Genomic DNA, 25473 nt, shown 5'->3' with positions numbered 1-25473 from the left:
CCCTTGCTGTCACTCTTTTTGGTTTGCCTCTGTGTGGGCGTGGCAGGCCCAGCCATCTCCCCAATCTGTAGGTTTAGTGTTGTCTTTTGTAGCACATACTTCTAGAGGGGAGGGGGGTCAGTTTGGCTCTGATTGGGGATGGCCCTCAAGACCATAAATTATTCCATGTGGTTACAGTGCCCTGAAAGTTTGTTGCACAGTGTCATGCAACAAGTAAGAGATTCTTGCATCCAGAACAAGTTCAGATCGGTCTATAGAGAGGTCAATTGACCAAGTATCAAGTTCCATTCAGCATAATCAAGAGTTCAATAGTCTCTACCTTATACTGGTACTAATTTTTTAAAGTCCTGTTGAGAGAGGATATTGGGCCAATGTAGGTTACGGCCATATCACAGTCCCTGAATTATTTACTTGTACAGAATTAATCCTTTTGTGGCTGGATGCTATTTATACATACAATGTGGGTTGTCAGGGAAAATGTACAGTAATAGTCACTGAAACTGTCGGTTACTTGCTTTGCCAGAATAATACATATCTTAATGTGGAATATAGGGCATTGAATGTAACAACCATGTTTGTCTGCTTAACAGCAGCTCAACAATCTTGGTACAGCTGTGTGCTGCTTCCTAAGACACCATGTCTGCCATAAGTTCTCAGGTTACATGTGTGTAAGAAGTAGAGTCCAGTACACCCAATGGAGTTTGCACATTGGATCTCACTGATTCAGCTTCTGGAGCATGCCATGCACCTTGAAGATGCAGGATTCAGTGTCCCAGAGTTCCACGGCACCCGTCCTGCATCTCCAGGATGAACCCAGATGCCCAGGTCAATTTCACTAACTTTTTGAAGCCTCTTGATACATCTGTGTGTATGTATATTCATTAAATGGTGTGTTTTATTTTCTCTCCTTTTTTGTTTGGTATTTGAAACAGTTATTGTTTGTTCTAATGAATACAGCTATGCTAACTCATTAATAATTCTACTTAAAAAAAGAATTCTACTTAAAAGATAAGGCAGATGGGAAGCAAGCTTGAGGAGAAAGCAACAGAGCTAACAGTCCCGGAGGGTCTCCGGGGGAGGAGGTGATGGAGGTGGGGGGGAGGGTGTCGTGAGCAAATAATGCCATAGATATGGGAACAACTAGGGAATTAAAACCAACAAGGAGAGGTTGTAGAGATCCTGTGGGTGTTAGAGCAACAATTTAGCTGAGGGGAAGTACTAAGAGGTGGAAGAGGGAATGTAATGGTGGGGCAGGAGGAAGGCAAAGGAAAACAGAGAAAGGCTCTAGGATGCAACGTTATGCATAGAGGTGTAATTGATCACGTGGTCATAATTGATAGGTAGAACTACCTTCTACTGCTACCCATTCTGTATTACATACAGCATAGAAAATATCACTGTATAAATTAGAAAATATTTTTACCCAAATGACAATAACTGTAGGATATCAACACTCGTGGAATGCAGTTAATGCCATTCTTAGATGGTCTTGATTAAAGCCATATATTCAACGAGAGCAAAGTAAAGCTACAAAGCCCCTGAGGAGCCCCCCAAATAGACTTCAGGCTAGGAGGGGTAGTTCCCAGAAACCCCCAGGACCAGAAGGGAAATGATAGTCATAAAGGTCAGTGGGCAGACCTCGAATTATCTATGCTTTCTTGGGGTTTATGCTTTTTCTAGTTATTACTATTTTTCTTTATGCATATATATTTTCATTTTTGTTTATATTTTTATTCAATTTTTTGTTTCTATTTGTATTGTCTACGTTATTGTTGGTTCTCCTGCCTATACAAGATAGGAAAGGGAAGCATGCCTGAGGAGAAAGCAATGGGACCAAAGGTTCCCAAGGGACTGAGGGGGAAAAGGAGATGGGGGAAGGGAGAGGCGAGCAAACAACACCAGAGACAGCGAAAACTAGGAAATTAAAATCAACAACATGGAGCATATAGGGATCCTGAGGGTGTTGAAGCAACAGCAGTCTCGCTGAGAGGAATTTACTAAGAGGCAGAAGGGTGAGCATTATGGTGGGGCAGGAGGAAGAAAAAAGGAAACAGGAATGATCTAGAAGCAAAGCTATGGATAGAGGTATAAGCATAGGTGTGTACATATGTTGATACATTAATTCATAAAATAGAGGTATTGGCCCATTTACGTATAGTTATATGGCAATACACTGAGGTTGTGGACAGACTTAGGGCCTCTGCTCAAAGGAAGAATATTTTGTGTTTGTTTTTAAAAATCATTTTATTGGGGGCTCATACAACTCTTATGACAATCCATACATGCATTCAATGTGTCAGGCACATTTGTACATTTGTTGCCATCATCATTCTCAAAACATTTGCTTTCTGCTTGAGCCCTTGGTATCAGCTTCTCATTTTTCCTCCTCCTTCCCCTCTCCTCCCTCCCTCCCTCTCTCATGAACCCTTGATAATTTATAAATTATTTTGTCATATCTTACACTGTCCGATGTCTCCTTTCACCCACTTTTCTGTTGTCCATCCCCAAGGGAGGAGGTTATATTTAGATCCCTGTAATCGGTTCCTCTTCTCTACCCTCCTGGTATCGTCACTCTCACCATGGGTCCTGCAGGGATCATCAGTCCTGGATTCCCTGTGTTTCCAGTTCCTATCTGTACCAGTGTACATCCTCTGGTCTAGCCAGATTTGTAAGGTAGAATTGGGATCATGATAGTGGGTGGGGAGGAAGCATCTAGGAACTAGAAGAAAATTGTATGTTTCATTGTTGCTACACTGCGCCCTGACTGTCTTGTCTCCTCCCCATGACCCTTCCATAAGGGGATGTCCAGTTGCCTACAGATGGGAATTGGGTCTCCACTCCACACTCCTCCTCTTTCACAATGATATAATTTTTTGTTCTTTGATGCCTAATATTTCATTCCTTCGACACCTCGGGATCACACAGGCTGGTGTGCTTCTTCCATGTGGCCTTTTTGCTTCTGAGCTAGATGGCCACTTGTTTACCTTCAAGCCTTTAAGACCCCAGACGCTCTATCTTTTGATAGCCAGGAACCATCAGTTGTCTTCAACACATTTGCTTATGTACCCATTTGTCTTCAGTGATCATATGGGGGAGGTGAGCACAAATCGATATGATTTTTTTGTTCTTTGATGTCTCATAACGAATCCCTTTGGCATCTTGTAATCACACAGGCTCGTGTGCTTCTTCCATGTGGGCTTTGTTGCTTCTGAGCTAGATGGCCGCTTGTTTACCTTCAAGCCTTTAAGACCCCAGATGCTATATCTTTTGATACCCAGGCTCCATTATCTTTCTTCGCCACATTTGCTTATGCACCCGCTTTGTCTTTAGCGATTGTGTTAGGAAGGGAAGCATCATGGAATGCCAGTTTAATAGAATGAGTTATTCTTGCATTGAGGGAGTACTTGAGTGGAGGCCCAATGTCCATCTGCTACCTTAATACTAAATCTATAAATATATGCACATAAATCTATTTTCCCATCCTCATATATTTAATATATTTACATATGTACGTGCCTTTATGTAGACCTCTATAAGTGCCCTTTGCCTTCTAGCTCTTTCCTTTATTTCCTTTTGCTTTCCTCTTGTCCGTCTATCATGCTCAGCCTTCATTTAGGTTACAGTAATTCCTTTCGGTAGATTACCCTTGATCATGCCCTACCAGGCCTCCTATACCCTCCTTACCACCGATTTGGATCACTTGTTGTTCCCTTGTCCCTGGGTTTGTTAACACCACTGCCTTTCCCCTCACCTCCCCTCTCCCATGTCAGTCCCGCTGTTTTCTCTTCCAAGTTGTTCATCTAACATATCTTATTTAGACAGACCTGCAGAGATAATAACATGCACAAAAACAAGACAGAGGAAAACCAAGCAACAAAAGAAAATAAAACAACAAAAAGCCAATGAACAAAATAAAACAAAAGCACAACAACAACAACAAAATAAAAGCTTGTAGTTAGTTTAAGGACTGTTTGTTGGCCTTTAGGGTAAGAACACTTTGTTCTAACCACCTGGCATTCTGTGATGCCCACCTTCCTGACATGATCACTGAAGACAAAATAGGTGCAGGAGCAAATGTGAAGAAAGCTGATGGTGCCCAGCTATTAAAAGATATATGTTTCGGTCTTAAGGACTTGAAGTTAAACAAGTAGCCATTTAGCAGAGAAGCCACACGCCCACATGGAAGAAGTACACCAGCCTGTGAGATCATCAGGTATCGAAGGGACTGGGTAACAGACATCAGAAGAGCCAAAACAAACAGTAAAACCATGTTGTTGACAATGAGGGGGGTCACAACAGAGACCCAAAGTCCATCTGCACACAATGGGACATCCCTTCACAGAGGGGTCATAGGGAAGCCATGAGTCAATCAGAGTGCAGTAAAGCACCAATGAAACACACAATACTCCTCAGGTTCCTTGAGGTTTCCTCACTCCTCACTATCATGACCCTAGTACTGCCTTTCACTGTGGGCTAGACCGGAGCATGTGCACAGGTACAGATAAGACATAAGAAGTAGTGACACATGGAATCCAGGAACAGGAATGGGAGTAGCGAAAACAGGAGAGCAGGGGGAAGGTGGAGAAAGGAGGGGAGGAAGGGGGAAATGATTGCGATGATCGACATATAACCGAACCACCCCCATCCCCCCACTCAGGGGATGAACAGCAGAAACTTTGGGGGAAGGGAGACAGTGGTCAGTGTAAGATATGAAAATATTAATTTATAATTTATCAAGGGGCCAGGAGGGTGGGGAGTAGGTAAGAGGAGCTGACACCAAGGGCTCAATAAAAAATAAATGTCTACAAAATAATGATGGCAACATATGTACAAAAGTGTTTGATATAATTGATGTATGGACTGTTATAAGAGCTGTAAGAGCCCCCAATAAAATGATCTTTTAATAAATGAATAAATAAACATATTCTCTGCCATTTCTGTCTTCATTCAACAGTTTTTCCAGATGACACTCTGCATGTACAGGCTTGAGGAGTAGCAGTGTAAATGAAAGTCAGAAAATTAGGCCTAGACAGAAGGGCTGATAGTTTCTGTTTAGGATGCACTGAGGCATGGCCTGAGTAACTGGTATCTGGGAATATCTAGGGCTGTTAATGCATCAGAGCTGAAGAGTGACTGAAATGTATACCTGCAAATTCTGAGAGTGCCTATGAACTCAGAAAACAGATGTGTCCATTTTCAGAGCTCTGAAAAAGAACAAGATATGTGTGTGTCTTAGGCTGGATTCTAGAAAAGAAAATCCACCAATATATATATATATATATGAGAGACATCAAGAAAATGGATCCTACGCAGTATTGCAGGTGGACCAGTTCCTAGTCCTTGGGTCCGATGCCAGGCTGGAAGCTTCTCTTGACTTATGCTTGTGCAGCAGCTGATGAACCAAGATCCGCATTTCAGAGAGCAGAATTCTGGCTGCAGAGGTAAATGAATCCAAGGTTGGGGGGTAAGAGATAGGTAGGGTACTGACAACTCCCAGGATTAGCAGGCAGTATGGCAGGCCACTGGCTCAAGTCTCAAGGACCAGAGGTTGGATGATGAGCCAGATGTAGCAAACACACTTCCTGTCTCTTCAATTTCTATTCTTTGGTTTCTCGATGATCTTCAAGTAGCATCGACCTTACCTATCTCTGCTTGCTCCATTGCTTGATTAATCTCTTTTATGTCTCCAGAGATGGATTTAAAACAATACCTATACTAATACTGTCTAACATAACAAAACCAGACACAAACTGAATTAAAACCTTGGGTATATGAAAACAAAAGAAAATCCACTGCCATCACGTTGATTCTGCCTCGGGCCCTATCCAGGGTTTCCAAGGATGTGACTCTATGGGAGCAGACAGCCTCAACTTTCTCTCCTGGGACAGCTGGTGGGTTTGAACCATCAAGCTTGGGATTAGTAGTCCATAGATCATCCGACAGCACCACCAGGCCTCTTTAACCACAGGTATCGAGGAATTTAGGATTTATGACATATTTATAGGAGACACAATTCAGTCCATAACACAGAGCCCCATGTTAGCTAGATGTTGGTGCTTCCTGCTCAGTTTCTGAACTGGAAGTTTGTGAATCTGGGCTCCTGGTGGCCATTCTACCCACCCCATGGAGGGAGTCTGAGTGAAGAATAAAGTCAAGATGAAGTTGCTCTCTTTCAACAAAATCGTTACTGTGTCACAATGTGTTTAAGCAGAACTCTTACTGCTTTTAGTGCTTAGTCCTAACTCAAATGTCCTTAGGTGGGGGAATCTTATTTTGGACTCATTATTCTGTTGCATCGATTATTTAGCTTCACCTCAATAACATGTTGTTTTAATTACTGTAATTGGGTACGTCTTTGAGGCTCATAGTACAGTTCCTCTTTGCTGTTCTTCAAGGTAGTATTGAAAGTAACCTCTTTGTTTCCCTGGGAAATTTAGAATCAGCTTGTCACACAGAAAAACCTGCTAGGTTTCTGTGGGGATGGGATTTAATCTATAAGTCAAACTTGTTTACTATATGTTAAAAGACCACAAAATTCTTTAGGGAAGGGTCAGAGAGATGGACATACCACCACCAGAAGTGTCTAGACCTAGATGGAGGCTATGTGGAGGAACAATGGATTCCGATTTTGTAGCAGTACTTTTTAATTTACCCTTGTACGTGCTGTGTTTTTTTCCACTGGTAACAAAGGTTATTTATACTTTCAATCTGTACTTTTGAGCCCTCCTGGCATAGTGGGTAACAGGTTGGGCTGCAAACCGTTCAAACCTACTCCGTGGGAAAAAGATGAGTTTTTCTGACCCTGTAAAGATATATACCCTAATCCATGGGTCCTGTTGCTTTCTCCTCAGGCTTGCATCCCATGCCTATCTTAGGTAAGTAGGCAACCCAACAATAACATAGACCCCAAAAAAAGAATAAAGAAAACAAAAGTTTGAAAAGAGAAAGAACATTCATAAGTCATTTTTATGTCATCAAAAGGCTACTCAAATCCTTCTTTGGTCGGTGTGTGCATTCCAGTTAGAACATGAGCTGCTTTTGCATGACAGTCCCTGCACATGTGTGGGGAGACCAGACTCTCACAGCCATCCTCCTAGTTACCAGACTGCAGTGGGCCCCACTCCCGGCTGTTAAAGACAATGGACGCCTGCAGCTATCTATTTGGTTCCAGTAGGTGGGGTTTACACCCTACTGATAGTGGTTCCTATGGAGATCTAGGGAATAGGTCAAAGTTAAGCCGCCATCCTAAACCTAGGATCTGCACATCTTGTCACATGTATAACCCTAATTCCTCCCCTTCCTAATACGTATATGTCCCTAGACCACCCCCCCTCTCATTACTGTACTACCCATAGGACAGCCCCTTCCAGTGACGTATGTCCTCGCCTGTAATTAGGGGGCTTGCACGTCCCCAGAGAATATAAAAGGCCTGGGCTAGCATTAGGGCGCTCTCTCCCTCCACGTGGACCATCATGCGGGACTGAGGTGAGCATGCTACTATGAAATGTGTCTGACTCCATTTATTGCAATACTTCTCTTCTATCTCTCATGCTGTCTATAACTTTGTTATGATCTTTACTTATTATCGCTGTACAATTGCGCCTACCGGACCCGTAATGATGTGTTCGGGGCTGGCTTCCCCTGATAGACATGTGCCTATTGCCTCTCCTTTTCTTCTTTCTAGCTGCACAACGTAGGTGCTTCAAAAGGGCTTGAACTTGCATGTGTTGGTTACTCCAGGGACTCTCAATAAATGAGACTGGCAAAAATGCTTACTGTGAATACCTTTGCATGAAGATGTCCCTCCCTGGGGTCTGGGTTGATGAACATGGTATCGTTCCTTGTAAAGTTAAACTTCCTCTGCCATGTGGCTTCTACTTCTTGGCTAAATAAGTGGTTACATTCCTAAGTCTGCTTTCCCTTCACCGGGCTTTTTGGGGGAGAGAACAGAAGGAAGCCTCCGAGGAGCTACTTGCATCTTGTGACTGCCACTAAAATGCTGGAAGGTAGAAACAGTATTTAACAGTTGAATAAGGAGTTTATTTGAAAGACATTCTTGGCCTTCTCTTGTGCATTGGTATTTCCTCTAAAGCTGCTCAACGGGGCCTGTCATGTAGATCGTTCCACTTCGTCATCCTCAGACTCCTTATTGCCCAATTCCCTGGGTTTACGGATGAACCCCATTCTGGTGCTGAACCATGTTTTTTAAGGGGCTCCAAACACATTGTTACTGAGTCCATTCCACTCATGTGACAAAGTAGAACTACCCTTAACATTTCCCAGACTGTAAACCTTTATGGAAACAGACTGCCACGCTTGCCCCCTTAGCGCAGCTGGTAGGTGTCAAGAGCCTATCTTGCAGGTAGCAGCTGAGTGCTTAGCCACTCTATCACTAGGGTTGCATTTCTGAGTCAGGTTGGGGTGTTAGCCTGCTATACTAGAAATATAACATACTTTAAGATTTACTTTGTTAAAACTACCACATGTAACGACCCTTTTCAGCTTAATTAGCAGGGATGCTCCAAGCCCCAAAGGCGGCTACCAAGGTCATGAAGAAAAGTAGTCAGACCCCAGTTTAGATAAACAAGGGTGCATGAAGCTGCAGGGGATGGTGGTCTAATGGCCCCTGGAGAAAAGCCAGCATAGATAATTTCCTAATGATTATTGCAAACCCTGCTTTCTTAGATGATCAACTGTATCCTGTGACATCGTAAAAACCTATTAATCTCTTCCTGTAATCACTGCAAAACAAACCCGTTTCTTGTATATTAAGGAAGGAACCCTGCAGGGCTCTGAGGAGAAGCCTGGCTGCTTTCCTTCTGCAGGGGCCTGCAGGAGCGAACTGAACATTTCATCCCCTTCTCTCTGGGCCTTTGATAATGGTCTCTCCCAGACCCCTTGCAGTTCCCGTAACAGCACCACTTTATTTTTCCCTTCTCAAACCAGGCTATGTTTGCTAAGGGTAAAAATATGCGCAGTCAATAAAGGGAATAAAAGTGATTTGAAACCTGCACTTAAAAAAAAGATCATTTTATTGGGGGCTCTTACAACTCTTATAATAATTCATACATCAGCTGTATCAAGCATACTTGTACCTATGTTGTTGTCATCATTTCCAAAACATTTACATTCTATTTGAGACAGACAGTTAAGATTTAGATATAGATCATATCTATTGTCAGAACGTTTACTAGGAAATTGCCACTTTTAAGGACAGCGGTGAGATGATGCCTGATTTACAATTTTGTAAACGTTTAAGGGGGAACTGATTATAAGGATCTACATAATAACCTCCTCCCTGGGAGACAGACAACAGAAAAGTGGGTGAAGGGAGGGAGATGTTGGACAGTGTAAGACATGACAAAATAATAATAATTTATAAATTATCAACGGTTCATGGGGGGGAGGGAGGAGGGAGGGGAAAAATGAGGAGCTGATCTAAGGGTTTAAGTGGAGAGCAAATGTTTTGAGAACGATGAGGGAAACAAATGTACAAATGTGCTTGACACAATGAATGTATGTATGGCTTGTGATGAGTTGTATGAGCCCCCAATAAAATGATTACAAAATATATCATATTTTGAAAGAAAGTCTACCTGTTCCACACAATATAATCCCACACAATAATCATAATCACAGTAGAAATACTACTGGGGGATTCAAAACTGGAAATGATAGTAATGGTAAGTATGTATCACTCTGTGTCCACAAGCCCCTCTTGCTGTAGTGCTTAAGGACTGGGCTGCTAATCACAAGGTCAGCAGTTCAAAAAAACTGCCAGCTGATGGGCTGGAGGAAGACAGTCTTTCTACTCCCATAACGAGTCACAGTCTCGTAAACCCACCGGGGCAGTCCTACCGTGTCTTATAAATGGGTCACAATGAATTCATGTCAGTGAGGTTTTTAGTTTTTCTTGCCCCCTCCGTGTCTAGCATGGTTGTTTGTGCCAAACCTATACTTATTCATTGATTGGTCCCACAGCACTGAGAAAGTACCATTGAGCCCCACTTTAGAGACAAGGTAACTGAAGCATAGAAGTCAGGGCTAGCAAATGTGAACACCCAGATTTGAACAAAGCCATGTGGCTCCCTGGCCAGGATATGATACCCCAGCCCATATGAGAAGACCGTCAGCCTTACTGTTCATCTGTTAAAACAGGGAAAAGCACAGTAAAACAAACTGAAGTAACAGATTTGGGGATTGTTGAGTTTTGTTTTCGGTTTAATTTACATAAACTTAAAAGAGAATGATAGTCGGTGTGGGAGCATAGGCCAGGTTAGACTGTAGAAGGGTATCCCTTCATGTACCACAGGGATGTTCCCCTTTCTAAAGCTGAGTGACTTTGGCAGGCCTAATTAGGTAGAACAAACAAGATTTGTGTTTCTTAACCACATTGTATTCTTTCTAATTATAAGGCCCTAAGTTGTTTGTTGTTGTTTTACAGTGAAGAAGTGACAACACAGACAAGGAAATAAAATCACTACCCTAGAGCATACCACTGATGGATAAGCTTTGGCGATGTTTTCTTTGGCATGACATTCTGATATGCATATTTCTATTGAGACATGTGTGTATGTACTTTTATTCTTATGTATGAAAATTTTCATTTTACTTCCAGTTTTGTCATCTCCTCGACTAATGAATAAGATACCTCAAATGTCATTGGTGGCAAATAAACATCAGCCTGTATCATATTTTTTCTCATGGCAATCAAGGTATTAATGACCATGGAGGATGTATAAAAAGAAGGAAAACTGGCTGCGTTGTTGCATGTGACAAGTGTGTTTATGTATTGACTCACTTAGTGCTCACAGCATGCTTGGAGGGGAGGATTTCTGTTGTCACTGCCCATTTTATAACCTTAGCAGCTGAGGAACAGAGAGATCAGTATTGCTCCTTGGACCTCATGGTTAGTGAGCAGTTCAGGATAGCTCAGTATCCAGTACAACATGCTCCAGAGCCTGTAAAAAAAAAGATTTTTTGTTAAGTGAATGATGCACAAGCATGCATATTTAAGAAATCATTCAAAGGAGAACCCAATGCGTTCACATATCAAAACAAACTACCTGACTTCAATGAAAGTGGGCCCAGAACCACCATATATTTAGTATGTCAATGCTCCCTCTGTATTGATATGACAGGCTTTCATCTGAGAGGCAAGGATCTGCCCTTGTAAGAAATGATACAGGACAATCTCCCCCTAGCATCAGCCCCCAGGTGCAATTGGAAACAGAGCTCAATGAATTACAAAGTTAATCGGTGCAAGGCCACAGTGCATGGGTTGCAGCTTGCAGTTAGACTGCATAAACTCATGGCAACAGTACCTTGAATGTTATGCCATCGGATAAATTATTGATGTTATTAATGCAGTTGCCTTATACCCCAGGGGGATGATTGACGATGTTTTCCTTTTTAGTCTCTTGGTTGTTGTTAGATTTGGGGGTTTTTTGGGGGGAGGGTGTTATTTGCTTTTGTTGTTCTTGTTGGTTTGGGTTTTTGATCATAATGTGACAGCCAAACCAGTGGACAAGCAGATGGATTGTGGGCTCCCACGTAATTCTAACCCCAATCCAAGAACAGTTAATTTTTGTAACATAGCCCTGCTCAATACTCACCTTCATGAAGAGGTCACTGACAATAAGGGTGCTACAGCAAAGTGTAATGAAGAAAGCAGATAGTGCCTGGCTATCAATTGAAATATTGTCTTAAAGGCTTGTATTCAAACAAGCAGCCATCTAAGTGAGGCATCAGCTAAGTCCACATGGAAGAAGCCCACCAACCTCTGTGATCCAAAGATGATGATAACAAAGTCCAAATATGACACAGGGAATATTATCAGAGCTTAAATTGTGAACACCCAATTTGTATAAGGCTGTGGAGGACAGTGGGAGCCCAAAATCCAACTGCACACTATCTAGTCAGATTAAGCATCTGGCAGACCCCCTTTAGCCACAGATGAGGGATTGGAACAGCTTTACTATTAGAGATGATTATAAACTTGATGATGGTGGATTGAATCATGGTATAATATGATACTTGGTCACTTGACCTCCCACTTGACAAAACTTGAATGTACTCGAGGCTCAAGTAGTTCTCGCTTGTTCCAAAACAGAAATTTCTAAAATAATGTTGGTGGTCTTTTCTTTTTTTAAAATTTCATTTTGTTTTTTTTTGTTTCTGTTAGGTCCTCCAGTGTATGAAGTACAGAAGGAGTAGATACATAGAGACAATAACAGATTCAATGGTTTATTGGGAAGGGAGGGAGGGCGGCTGACAGGGATTGGAGAGCAACCAATGAATGCAAGAAGAGGCATTAGAACTGACTGTGATGACATATATAGAACTTTTTAAAAAACGGACTTAACATTGGAAGTATATGTGAATATTATATCAAGAAAACCACTAAAAATTTAAAAAAGAAACTAGTTGACCAATGGTTGCCACAGATGAAGAAGGAAGGGTTTTTGTTTAGGGGGCATTGAGTTTATGTTAATCGTAGTGGAATAATTTGTAAACAGTTATCAATAAGGGTTGTACAACATGAAGATTATAATCAGTGGCACTAAATTATACATGTAGAAGTTGTGGAATTGGAGAATGTTTTGTTGTGTATATCTTTGCACAATTAACAAAAATTACACGAGTGGAGCACATCCTGGCCCACCAAGCCTTGAGGCCAATATTCCTGCTCAGAGAAGCTAATCCACAGAGAAGACCATATAGCTGATCCCACTATGAGACATGACATCCCTCACTGACCGATAACCCTACAGGGGATAACACTGGAGACACAGTGAGGGAATTCCGCCTGATCGGATCCCACCACACCGAGGCAAAACACTAAGGGTGTGAAAAAGAACAGCAAGGGAAACAGAGTAACGAAGTCCCCAGGGAATAACAAAAATAGACTCTGGGTCCAGGGCTTGGTACCCCAACAGACTCGACTGGAAAACACTCATAAAGGCCAACAAATAGTCCTTGAACTAACTACAAGTTTTTCTTTCTTGTTGTGTTTTGTCATTGACTTGTTTAGTTTTCTTTTGTTGCTTGGTTTTGCTCTGCCTTGTTTTTGTGCATATTATTGTTTCCACAGGTCTGTCTAAATAAGATAGGCTGGATGAACCATTTGGAGGAGAAAACAATGGGACCGACAGTTCCGGGGGGAACATTGGAGAGGGGTAAGGGAGGGGAAAGGAAAGTGGGTGTTAACAAACCCAGGGACAAGGGAACAATAAGTGATCCAAATAGGTGGTGAGGAGGGTGTAGGAGGCCTGGTAGGATGTGACCAAGGGTAATGTAACCCAGAGGAATTACTGAAACCCTAATGAATGAAGGCTGAACATGATAGTGAGACACGAGGAAAGTGAAAGGAAATAGAAGAGCTATGATGCACAGGGCATTAATAGAGGCCTAAATAAAGGCATGTATATAAGTAAATATATTAAATATAAGAGGATACAGAAATAAATCTATGTGCATATATTTATAGGTGTAGTATTAAGGTACTAGATGGACATTTGTGCCTCTGTTCAAGTACTCCTTCAATGCAAGAATACTTTGTTCTATTAAACTGGCATTCCATGATGCTCACTTTCCCGACACAATCGCTGAAGACAAAGCGGGTGCATAAGCAAATGTGGTGAAGAAAGCTGATGGTGCCCGGCTATTAAAAGATATAGCATCTGGGGTCTTAAAGGCTTGAAGGTAAACAAGCTGCCATCTAGCTCAGAAGCAACAAACCCCACATGGAAGAAGTATACCAGCCTCTGCAATCACGAGGTATCAAAGGGATCAGGTATCAGAGAACAAAAAATCAAATTATTGTGAATGACGGGGAGTGCAGAGTGGGGACCCAAGGCCAATCTGTAGGCAATTGGACATTCCCTTAAGGAAGGGTCGTGGGGAGGAGATGAGCCAGCCAGGGTGCAGTGTAGCAATGATGAAACACACAACTTTCCTCTAGTTCCTAAATGCTTCCTCCCTCTCCACTATCATGATCCCAGTTCTACCTTAGAAATCTTGCTCGACCAGAGGATGTACACTGGTACAGATAGGGACTGGAAACACAGGGCATCCAGGGCGGATGATCCCTTCAGGACCAGTGGTAAGAGTGGCGATACCGGGAGGGTGGGGTGGAAAGGGGGAACCGATTACAAGGATCTAAATATAACCTCCTCCCTGGGAGACTGACAACAGAAAAGTGGGTTAAGGAAGACGTCAGATAGTGCAGGATATGACAAAATAATAATTTATAAATTATCAAGGGTTCATGAGGGAGTGGGCAACAGAGAGGGAGGGGAAATGAGCTAATGCCAGGTTTTAAGTGGGGAGCAAATGTTTTGAGAATGATGAGGGCAATGAATGTATAAATGTGCTTTACACAATTGATGTATGTATGGATTGTGGTAAAAGTTGTATGACCCCCTAATAAAATGATTTAAAAAATAAATTAAAAAAATACGAATAACAATGTGTACAAGGGAGAAGAAAATGTTCTAAAATTGATTGTGGTAATGATTGTTCAACTTTTCTTCATATGATCGAACTATTGAAGTATATGATATGTGAATGAAGTGTCAATAAAATTGTTAAAAAAAATAACTGGACCTCATGACAGAAAGGAGCCCTGGTGGCATAGAGGTCAGATGTTGGGCTGAGCTTCAAAAGGTCAGCAGTTCAAAACCATCATCCTGTCCTTGGGGGAAAAATGGGGTTTTCTACTCTCATAAAAAATTACAGTCCCAGAAACTCACAAGGAACAGATCTACCCTGTCCTTGAGGGTGGCTGTGAGTGGACATCGGCTGGAAGGCAGTGAGTTTCAATTCCGAATGCTGGACAATCTGGCTTGTGACCTGGATGCAAGCACTTTCATGGCAGTTGTGGAGGCAGAAGTCCTACAGCAGTGGGATAGGAAGTAAGCAGGGGAGGAAGACAGTGGTGGGAAATGAAATCAACTCTTTCTGGCACCTTCACTTCAAAGGGGGTCGGTGTGGCTGACTGGAAAAAGGGGATGCTAGAAAGGATGTTTTATTTTTAATCTTCCCTTGCTTGAAACCTCAGAGGATTTCAAAGTTCATGGGAAGGAGTCATCTCACTTCAGATTGAACCCATGATTTTGCCAATCTGCTCACTTCCTTTGAGATGCTCGTCCGTCCACCTTAGCATTAAGGAGACATCTCCAAAGGCACACTTGCTGTTCTTTGGAGCTCAGTATATAGTTAGTTATTAATGAGGGGAAGGATGGGTAGTCTTATGGCAAATAAATGCTAGTGACTTGTGATCTCTGAAGCAGTGAATAGCTGACTGCAGGCTGTAATGTGCCCAGATCACACATGACAATGACCTGATAACTCTGTAATGGGTCCCCGGAGTGCTCTGAGCAGGACATCGGGAACCAAGTGTGTGGTTTCCTCTTCAGGATGATTCTCATAGATTCATTCTATTGCGTTATTTGAGGGGAAAAAAAGTAGATGAAAGTAATGACTTTAATCGTGTGTTTCTAAGTGTCTCTTTCCCTCAGGTACACACTCACAGGTACAACTCAATTCACACACTTTCACTTCCAGCCTCGGGTGTGAATATCTCAGAAAGTGATGGATACAAAAGGATTGCTGCCGTTTGTTGGAAAATCCCAGCAAAGTTGGTCTGCTGCCAGTAGGCCGAGATGCCCGTTTCCATCCATTTTCCGGAGTGCCCTGGGCCAGGAGGCTTAGAGGTGCAATCCTGGTTCTGACCACCAGGGTGCACTCATTTCTTTTTAAATGAAAAGTACATTTTGCATAGGGAACACGTCACGAAATGGCTTCTTTATTCTATGCGTTGTTTGCCAGACTCGTGTACATTAGAGCCGTTGCATTTTATGTTGCTCCCACATCACCATCTCATTCATTGTTTTATCTCTTCCCTCATGAGCGTCAGCTAATATGTCCACACTACAAAGTCAAACCTACCATGAGAGCAGGGGTTCACTCTGCATTACCTCATCCCTGCAAAGCCTTCCCAGAAACCCTCTCTTTCCCCTCACCCTTTCTTGACGTAGCCAATCAACCCCGCTCCCCGATTCGCGCAGCCATTCTCCCAGTCACCTCTGGTCCGCTCTATTCTGCGCGGTGATGCCCTCTGGCGGCACCCAGTCGAGCTGCAGCTACGTCGTTTTTCAGCCTCTGGGTGGCTAGTCTGTGTTCCTATAGTCTGATTTTAAGCCCATCCCCTTTGTGAGACACAATCCGAAACATTATGGGAAAAACTCATAAACCGAGCCTTAATAGAGGGTACTGTGGTTTGTTTTCTGAGTTCCAGTGGCGCGGTTGGTTAAACGGTGGCCTGCTAATGGCTAGATTGGTAGTTCTAACACACCAGCTGCTCCGCAGGAGAAACATGAGGCTGTCTGCTTGTGCAAATATATACTGTCTCGGAAACCCTAAGAAGAGGCGGTACTTTGTACTATAATAGGCTCGCTATGACTGGCCCTGGTGGCATGGGGCTGCTAACTGCGAGGTTACCAGTTTGAAACCACCAGGCACTCCATGGGAGAAACATGAGGCTAGTCTAGCAGTCACTATGAGTCACTAAGAATTGGAATCGACTCCTTGGCAGAGACTTTTAATGATGCGTCACAATCCTCTCCAAAACAGTGCATTTGGTTTGGGGGCTGTGGAGTTTGTTCTTGGAGGTACTTAGGTGCCACCTGCTGTTACAAATCTGAACTGCAGCTTGAATTTGGTAGCCTAGGAAAGTGGAAGGGAGGGGCTGTGATCCAAATCTACCAGAGAATTTTCTGGAAGACTGCGTGGCAAAGGAGGCTTGTTCGGGCCTCAAGGAAACGGTTGGCTTTCATATAGGAAGTGCATTCTCTTTCTATGCTGGAGAGAATATTCTATATGAGTGGAAGAAAAAGATCTTATTTTATTTTTTGGACTTTGAGACCTATGGATAAATAGCTGGGTACTCACATACGCAAATGTGGATTTATGTCATGATCACCTTTGAAACATTCTTGTGCACTTATCCCACTTATCTTTCTATGTAAATATATTTCTGTAATTACATTAAAAAATTTCAGGTTGTTAAACAATTATGGTATTTTTTAAAATTAGAAGATCATTTTATTGGGGACTCTTAGAGCTCTCGTTACAATCCATAACTTGATTGCATCAGGCATGTTTGTGCATATGTTGCCTTCATTCATTTCTAGACATTTACTTTCTATTGAGCCCTTGGTATCAGCTCCTCATTATTTCCCTTCCCTCCCCTCCCCCACCATCATACCTCCTTGGTAGATTATAAATCATTATTATTTTCATCTTTTTTTTTCCATTTTCCTCTTCTGAATTATTGTTCTCATTCATTTTGTCTTACAGCTTATGGAAAATGGGGTGACAATATTGCTTGTAAAGAGGAGGTTGGCGAGAAACAGAAATACTTCTCCTAAAACTCCACCAGATGATCATAGACAGGTTGGAGGAACGTGCCAGCACGCTGGCACCTGTAACTCGGGAATCTGGTGCCCTGGGATGGCTCTGGCGTGGGACAGCAAGGAACGACACAAAGCCAGGATATGCACCTGCCACATACAACTTAGACTCCATAGAACTTACTTGTATGTCCTCCAACCCAAATTACAGCACCAGTTTGCCCAATTTACTTCCTATGAGCTAGAATTGATAAAAGAGCCAGTGTGTCCAGAGCCAGGTGATATTCCTTAAACTTCTTACTATCCTTTGTTTTTCTTCTTTCATAAAATTCACTTAAAAGACCCAATTCCCCTTCTTTTTTATATAGATTCTCCCCCTGATCCCCAATGGCCACTGACACAGACATTTATTTTGTGATGGAAGAGAAAGACTCCTTCATCTTCTTGGTCATGGATGGGAAGAGGTGCCTGTGTTCATCCACACATTTGGTCACACAGCAATCTAGTTGCAACTTCACCTACAGCTCTTTACTCCCGGCATCTACTGAGTCTTTGGCTTTGTCATTGCAGTGCATGGTATACTGGGCCAGGCGGTCCTGGAACCTCTCCAGTTCGCTGGTCACCAGGGCCTGGGCTTGCACTAGCAGCGCGTGGCAGCGCTCAATGCACTGGTGCATTTGCGGCATAGAGGCCAGGCTGTCCTCACAGCAGCTGGCGCTGCACCGGAATATGGCACCCTTCAGCTTCCGGATGGTCTCCCTCTCCAGGCTCTTCACCATGGAGTCCACTGCCTCCTGCACGTGGTGTACAGTTATGTGTCCATCATTGTAATCGGTTCCCCCTTTCTCCCTCTTCCCCTCTTCCCCCTACCCTTCTGGGATCACTATTCCCACTCCTGTTTCTGGATTCCGTGTGTCGTGAACCCCCATCTCTTTTCTATACCTGTGTACAAGCTCCAGTCTAGTCTGAATTGAGAAGCAACACTGGGGTCATGGTAGTGGGGGGTGAGGAAACCTCAAGGAACCAGAGGAATATTGTGTGTTTCATCGATGCTTTACTGCACCCTGGTTGACTCATTCCTTCCCTGGGGCCCCTCTGAGGGGGCAAATTAATTATGCTTTAATTCACCTCTACTTGGTGTTTCACTCTATGATTGACCAGAAAGTTATCTCACTAATAGCCTCATGAAGGAAATGTCCTTCCGGTGTCTGGTTTCCTAGTACAAAAGAATAGCATACTCAACACCCCTGGTCATATATTCACAAATACCCTTTCGTAAGCATTTCTTTATAAATTCCCATAAATGTGCTTTCCAAACTATGGTGTTTAAAAAATGATATTTAAATACACCTTCCTCACGAGACTGTCTGAAAGTGGGTGCTCCTCCACCCACAGGCGATAATGCCAGATGTTGCCGATCAGCCAGCCAATAAACCGCTTCTCATCGGTGTCTGCATTGCAACTTGCCATGAGTGCCTGGCGACAATTGCAGCCCAGGGATGTGGCATCATTCATCTGCAAGGCTATGTTTTCAGAATGTACGGTGTTTCTGACATTCCGTACTGCCAACGATGACTGGATGGCACCTTTTCTATTTCTGTTCAATGCTGCCACCTGAGTGGGTTCCTATAAGATCTGTCCCCTTGCGATGGGCTGATCTCACTCAGCATAGTGTCTTCACGGTTCATCCATGTGCTGCAATGTATCAGGACTTCATTTCTCTTTAAGTGAAGTGTTAGGGTCACGCGTGCAACTCCCATGCATGCGTATAGCTCCCATGACTATTTGCACTGATGAGCTGCACGAGTTCTCTGCACCCCAGAAACATGTCTTAGCAGTACTAATTATAGTATTGTGATATCAGTACCTGAGAAGAGTATAAAAGTGTGTGTGTGTTTGTGTGTGCGCGTGTGTGCGCGTGCGCATGTGTGCTTGCTGACAACCACATTGCCCTCTGTGTCCTTCTGCTCCTCCATGGCTGGGCTTCCCATGTGGTTTCTTTCCAAATCCGGAAACCAAGGCAGGCAGTTCGTCCTACGACTAAATCATTATAAACAGTCTTAACTGTGTCCAGAAGATGAAGTTCTAGAGGGGAAATAGTTTCTGCCAAAGGTAGTCCCTCGTGTAATTTTTGGATAAAAATTCCCCTAGGAACACCCCAAAAGGTAGTCCCAACATAGACTCCGCACAAGGCCATCATGTGAGAAAGGCTAGGGGGCAGTGAGGAAACCAGTGACCCGCCACCAGGTCATAATGGGCAGGCCCAGGACTGTGTGCTGGACCCACACTCAAGCCACTGACTCAGTTGCAAGATGTGAACATGATCAGAAGTGAATTGAATTTTTCACCCAAGCAAAGACTCGCGTTAGATAGGAAGAGTCACTACTGGGAGGAACACAGCACAGAGACAGCAGGTTTGGGATACAGCTAAACTTTTATGTAAATTCATGGTTATATAAAGCACATTAAAATGTAGGTCTTTATTAAAACAGAAGACCTAGCCAGCATCATATCTTTAACAGGGCTATCGCAATGTATCTGGAGAAAATAAAGTTCTCCGCAGTTTATTTAGAGGCAATAAGGTTCGTGTGCTGTACAGGCGCAGATGGATGGTTTTTAGTGAACTGATAGCTGGGCAACCATCCGCATGGTAACTCGTCCCTCTATGCTACAGTTGTCTTATATATTTTATCCATGTCACTGAAAGCCCCATCAGACAGGGCTGTGCTTTACTGTGGGTTTCCAACATGTCTTGTGGTTTGGGAATCTTCCTGGGTATCACTTCTTCCCAGTAACTCCAAATTCCTGAAGATGGGCAGGAGGCAGTAAGTATAAATGTGACATTCGCCACATTTGGAATTTTTCTGTACAACTATAATTTAAAAGACACACAGCGCACTATAAAAATATAGGGAAAATAAAGGGAATATCCTGGGCAACTTCAAACGTAAGTGTCCAGGGAGCGCCGGTGATTGGGACAATCATAGGACATGTTTGAGAGTAATTCTCGATTTCACTGCTGAGCAGACATTCACAGAGCGGTTTCCCTGAATTAATTAACAGCTCTCAACTTTCAGTACTTTGATTTGAATTGTTGCCTTAACAACAGGTGAATGTTAACAACGAAATAAATGCTAAGATGAAAGAGATAGCTTGAGCTCTTAATTCCTGTCCACCTCTCAGGTTCAAGAGAAGGCCCATTTGCCTGAAGTTGGAAGGCACTTTTTAATATCACTGTAGTAATGTTTAACATCACTAATATTTTTTTCCAAAGGGGCGTGGGCAGATACAAGGGGTGCCATGGGGTTCCAAAGAAGAGTGGGCGGAGATAAGTGGCTCTGGTTTTCCAAAGGGGAGTGGGCAGAGACAAGAGGTGCCATGGGGTTTCAAGTGGTGTGGGCAGAGACAAGGGAAGTCATGGGGTTCCAAAGAAGAGTGGGCGGAGATAAGTGGCTCTGGTTTTCCAAAGGGGAGTGGGCTGAGACAAGGAGCGTGATGGAGTTCCAAATGGGAGTGGACAGTGACAAAGGGAGTCATGGAGATCCTAAGGGGAGTGGGCGGAGACAAGAGGAGTCATTGGGTTCCAAAGTGGAGTGGCTAACATCAATAATATTGTTCGCATCTTTTATCATACGTTTTGTTTTCCACCCGGGTGTTAGACCTTGGAGCAAGGATGTATTATTAAAAAAAATCATTTTATTGGGGTCTCTTACAGCTCTTATAACAATTCATACATCAATTGTATCAAGTATACTTGTATATATGTTGCTGTCATTAATATCTAAACATTTACTATCAGCTGTGGTTATCAGCTCCTCTTTTTACACTCCCTCCCTCCCTCCGTGATAAATGATAAATCATTATTTTCATATCTTACACCGACTGCTGACTCCCTTCCCCCATGGTTTCTGTTGTTCGGCCCCTGGAGGGATGTGTGTTGTTATGTGTCCATCATTGAGATTGGCTCCCCTCCGCCCCCTCTCCACCTTCCCCCTACTCTCCTGGTATGACTACTCCCAGTTCTGTTCCCGAGAGGTTCATCTGACCTAGATTCCGTGTGTTGTAAGCTTTCATATGTGCCAGTGTGCATGCTCCGATCTAGCCCGAAGTGAAAGGTGGGACTGGAGTCATGATATTGGGGGTTAGTAAGGAAGCTTCAAGTGTGTTAGTACGGGTTGACTAGAGAAAGAAATCCAGACACACTCATATGTGTATAAGAGAGAGCTTTATATCAAAGAGTAATTGTATATTCAGAAAACATCTTGGTCCAGTCCATATCAAGTCCATGTTTGATCTTAGCCTGTGAGTCTGATATTAGCCCATATGTCCAAAACCAGTCTATAAATTCCACTCCAGACTCACAAAGCACATGCATTGATGCCAAATGCAGGAAGATCTTTGGCCAGTGGTGGATCCAGTGGCAGTGGAAGCATCTCAGCTCTGGTGTGGGTCTCTATGTTGTTCCTCCACCTCCAGGGCTCTGGCTGCCATCAGCATGGCTCCCTGTGGCTTATCAACAGGAAGGTGAAACAGAGTGAGTGTGTTCCGCCTCCAGGGAGGAAAAAGAAGAAAAATCCCAGAATCCTTATGAAAAGGCCACACCCACAAGGAGACATTAATCAGACTGTGACCTGATTGACAGGCTATACTCCACCCCTATAACATTTAACAAAATGACATGAAATTATGTAACTACCACAGATCATGGAGCCAGAGGAATATTATGTGTTTCATTGGAGCTATACTGTGCTCTGGTTGACTCATCCCTTCCTTGTGACCCTTCTGTGAGGGGATGTCCCATTGTCTACAGATGAGTTTGTGGTCTCTGCTCTGGCCCCCCTTGTTCTCAACAATATGGTCTTGCTTTGTTTTGTTTTGATGCCTATTACCTGATCCCAGGACCCCTCCTGATTACACAGGCTGATGTTCTTATTCCATGTGGGCTTGTTGCTTCTCAGCTAGATGGCCACTTATTTAATTTCAAGCCTTTAAGACCCCAGATGCTATATCTTTTGATAGCTGGGCACCATCAACTTTCTTCACCACATTTGCTTATGCACCCATTTTGTCCTCAGCAATCGTGCTGGAAGGGTGAGCATCACAGAATGTCCGGTTGTTAGAACAAAGTGTTCTTACATTAAGCAGAGGCCCCAAATCCTCCGTCCACTTCCTTAATGTATTGCCATATGAATATACGTACATAGGCCAATACTTCTGTTTTTATGATTTAATAAATTTAGTTAAGTGCACACATATGTTTCTACCTCTATCCATAGCTTTGCTTCCTAGGTCTTTCCTCTGTTTCATTTTACCTTCCTCCTGTCCCACCATCATGCTCACACTTCTGCCTCTTAATAATTCCTGTCAGCTAGATTGCTGTTCCTCCAACACCCTCAGGAGCGCTACATCCTCCTTGTTGTTGATTTTAATTTCCTAGTTGTTCCCTTGTCTATCACATTGTTTGCTCACCTCTCTCTTCCCCCGATGCTTCTTCCCCCCAAGTCCCTTCAGAATAGTGGTTCTCAACCTGTGGGTTGCGACCCCTTTGGGTGATCCTTTCATAAGGGTCACCTAAGACGAGTGGAAAACACATCTTTCTGATGGGGTTAGGAACTGAGACGCCACTCCTTTATCCATATCCAGGTGAGTCCGCCCACATGCAGATATACCCACACATGAGTACCCGGCGTGAAGACTGTTACTCGTGCTAACCCATGCTTCAAGACAAAATTTCATTTATTTGTCATTAGAAAGTTCACAATATATATGGTAATTACATATTGTTTTTTTTTGATTAATCACTGTTCTTTAAGTATGCTCAATTTGTAACATGAAAATACATCTTGGATATCATATGTTTATATTACGATTTTTAACAGTAACAAAATGACAGTCATGAAATAGCAACAAAAATAATTTTATGGTTGGGGGTCACCACAACATCAGAACTATATTAAAGGGTCACAGCATTGGGAAGGTTGAGAACCACTGCTCCAGAACATTCAGTCCACTTGCTTTCTTCTCGGGCTGGCTTCCCATGTCTATTTTATATAGGTAGGCAAATCAACAATAACAGACAAAACAAAACAAATCAAAATATTGAATAAAAAGGGAAAATAAATAACAAGCAAAAATTTTTTAAAACCTGGAAAACCATACATAGTTCCAGGTGTGTCCGCTGGCCTTTATGACTAGCTCCCCCTGGTCCTGGGGGGGGGGGGGTTCCAGGAACTGCTCCTCCTAGCCTGAAGTCTATTTTTGGCTTTGCTCCCATTAATGATCTGTTATATGTCCTTCTTGATTTGCCCCACTGTGGGAGGGGTCAGACCAGACTCACTCCCCACCATGTGTCCCCAGTATTATCCTCTGTGGTAGTGTGCTCCAGTGAGGGGAAATCCTGTCTCCAGTGGATGTCGGGCCTGCAGTCCTCTCTGTGCCTTAGCAGTTCCATGCAGGGATGTTGTCCTTAGGACTTGACATGCCAATATTGGATGTAGTCCCTTGCTCTCTCTTTTTTCTTCTTTGTTTGTTTCTGTGTGGGTGGTATGCAGGCCCTTCTACCCAACCTGTAGGTTTAGAGTTGTCCTCAGTAGCACGTACTTTTAGGTGGGGGTCAGTTTGGCTCTGATTGGGGCCGACCCTGTAACCCACTCTGTTCATGCGTTGCTCCATGTAGTTATGTTGCCTTCAAGGTTTGGTGTCCCGTGGTGGGGTCTGCACTCACAGTCCCATTTCTGTGGAGACATAAACAATTCCCTCCCCCTGGGTGGGTTAATGCCTGCTCCCCCAGTGCCATCGTCTCCCCTCCTTTTACTCCCACCTCCCCTCCCTTCCCCTTCTTTGTGTTGGAATGACACGCACAACGAGGATGTATTTTATGCCCCCTGAAAGGATGCTACAAATATGACCCTGCTCTAATAGCCACTCAGCAGAGAAAGAAGAGGCTGCCTGCTTTAGTTGTACAGTCCGGAAACCATACAGGATCGTCTACTCTGTCCTATAGGCTCTCTATGAGGCTGAATTGACTAGATGACAGTGCGTGGGTGCAAGGACCGGAGTACATTGGGCAATATCATAGGAATAGATGGGGAGCCAATGAGACACGTGAAAGGGGAGGGGAGTGGTGGACCCATTGTGAGACCCACCCCTGAGAGGCAGAATAGAACCCCTTGTTCTGAGAGTCTCAAAGGGAAAGTGTCCTGGCTGAGCAAATCCTGGCTGTTTCTCCCTCCCTTTCCCTTTTCTGACTCACCATTCGGTAAGCATTCCTGAGTTAGAGATGGAGTGTGCAGAGGCTAGAAATACATGGACCAGGAAGGACCTGCCACTTTGAAGGACGTATCAGGAATGAAAGTTCGAATTTCCCTGACAATACAGACCTTTGTATGACTCAGTTGACTACGATTTTGTCTCCTAAAATGACTAATAATCGAGGCCTGCCTCCCTGCAAGAAGTCAGAGTCTCCTTAAATAGCATTTGTAGTTGTTTCTGGATCTTTCTGTCACAGGACTGTAGATGGTCTCTTAACTTCCTGCCACAGATGGTTCACTGCTTTGCATGTTGTGTGATATTGCACATGCTCCCCCTCAGGGGAGCTAGCCGACCTCCAGGAAATCTGGGATCCCTCACTGTCAACGGATCATATTCCCCTGATTTCTCTTCATGAAGCAAATAAAATTCCTGACAACAGGAAATTTTCTACGAAACTGGGTAACCATCTTTCAATCACCTGGGTCCCAGTCCAGTTACTCTAGTTTAAGCGTCCAAGCTGGTGGAGAACTGAAGGGCACAGGTGTCCTGCTTTTAGTGAGAGGCCAGGGCAATGTGTATGTGTGTGTGCGTAGGTGAAGGAGGCAGGGGGACCGGACGATGGCTGGGGAGGTGGGGGTGGCGCATTTCCGGTGGCCTGACAAGTCAGCGTCAGCGGTTGCCACAGTAACCCGAAGACGTCAGGCTGGCAATCACGTAGACTTTTCTAGAGAATGATGTGACCCACTCCTAGGGTCACACTTCCGCCTTTAAGTGTTTGGCGTCCAGCAGAGGGGGTGGGAAGGTGCTC

The 25473-nt window shown here is 43.6% G+C and overlaps 1 pseudogene; it reads right to left on the bottom strand.

Moving 5' to 3' along the window:
• Positions 1 to 17821: 17821 nt before the first annotated feature.
• LOC142433652 (protein FAM136A pseudogene) lies at positions 17822 to 18884 on the bottom strand (annotated as a pseudogene).
• Between the last annotated feature and the right edge of the window lie 6589 nt (positions 18885 to 25473).

The sequence above is a fragment of the Tenrec ecaudatus genome, chromosome X (assembly GCF_050624435.1).
Source record: "Tenrec ecaudatus isolate mTenEca1 chromosome X, mTenEca1.hap1, whole genome shotgun sequence".
In the NCBI taxonomy this organism is placed as follows: domain Eukaryota; kingdom Metazoa; phylum Chordata; class Mammalia; order Afrosoricida; family Tenrecidae; genus Tenrec; species Tenrec ecaudatus.
This window is presented reverse-complemented; position numbering and strand designations above follow the sequence as displayed.